Raw genomic sequence first — 1,143 nt, forward strand, 5'->3', positions numbered from 1 at the left:
TATATATATACGACGGGCTTCTTTCAGTTTCCGTCTACCAAATCCACTCACAAGGTTTTGGTCGACTCGAGGCTATCGTAGAAGAGACTTGCCCAAGGGGCCACGCAGTGGGACTGAACCCAGGACCATGTGGTTGGTAAGCAAGCTACTTACCACACAGTCACTCCTGCTTAGTTAAACGACGGGCTTCTTTCAGTTTCCGTTTATCAAATCCACTCACAAGGCTTTGGTCGGCCCGAGGCCATAGTAGAGGACACTTCCTGAAGATTCCACGCAGTGGGACTGAACTTGGAGCCATGTAGTTGGGAAGCATGCTTCTTATCGCACAGCTACGCCTGCACCTATGTAAATATTCAACGTTTTTTTTTTCTTTCCACCTTTGTAGAGTAGCTTCAAACATGATGAGCTGTATGGAATCAGCCGCTTCTGGATGCGGTGATGAAGTGAATAAAATATTCGACCAAGTTCGTTCATCAATTGCAGATTTAGGATGTCCAATGTCATCAAGTAAGTATTACACACACACACACAAACAAATCCTAAACTTCTTAATTGGATGCAAAAGAGCTCACCATTTTTTACCCAAAGCACTTTCATTAAGTTTGTCGTAAACGTCTATGTTTGTTAGCAGATGTTTAGTTAACCTTTGCTTCATACATTCTGAGTATTTCCTTTCATAAGTCCCAAGCTACTTTGAAGGTTGAAACACACATTGGGAAAGAGCATCAGATGATACATGAGTGCCAGGGAAATATGTTCTGTTTGTCCAAAGCATTTTCATAAGTTTATTCTAAACGCCTATGCATGTTTTTCTGATTTTTAGTTAACCCCTGCTTCATACGTTGAGTAGTTATAAAGTTTTCCTTTCGTAAGTCGCAAATGACTTCGGAGGTTGAAAGAAAATGCGAAAATGTATCATATACGATGCATAAACGCCAGGGAAATATATCATGTATACCACATGTGACACAAAACCCGGCAATGGGTTAATGTAGTGAACCATCAAAGACGTTTAATTCATGACATTTAGACATGTAATGACAAGAAAACCTACGGCAGAGAACACGACTCTGGTATTCAAACTGATGCAAATATTTGAATGGGCTTTTGCCATGCACAAACCTTCTAATATATATATATATA

General features: G+C 40.2%; 1 long non-coding RNA gene across 1 annotated transcript in view; it reads left to right on the top strand.

Moving 5' to 3' along the window:
- Positions 1-19: 19 nt before the first annotated feature.
- The window catches only part of LOC106875476 (uncharacterized), a 3,629-nt gene continuing 2,505 nt past the window's right edge, over positions 20-1,143 (top strand). The window contains exon 1 of the long non-coding RNA XR_001410121.2: positions 20-507. This is a non-coding gene — a long non-coding RNA (uncharacterized LOC106875476). The remainder of the gene's footprint in view (positions 508-1,143) is intronic.

This window comes from Octopus bimaculoides, chromosome 13 (genome assembly GCF_001194135.2).
Source record: "Octopus bimaculoides isolate UCB-OBI-ISO-001 chromosome 13, ASM119413v2, whole genome shotgun sequence".
NCBI classification, from domain to species: Eukaryota; Metazoa; Mollusca; class Cephalopoda; order Octopoda; family Octopodidae; genus Octopus; species Octopus bimaculoides.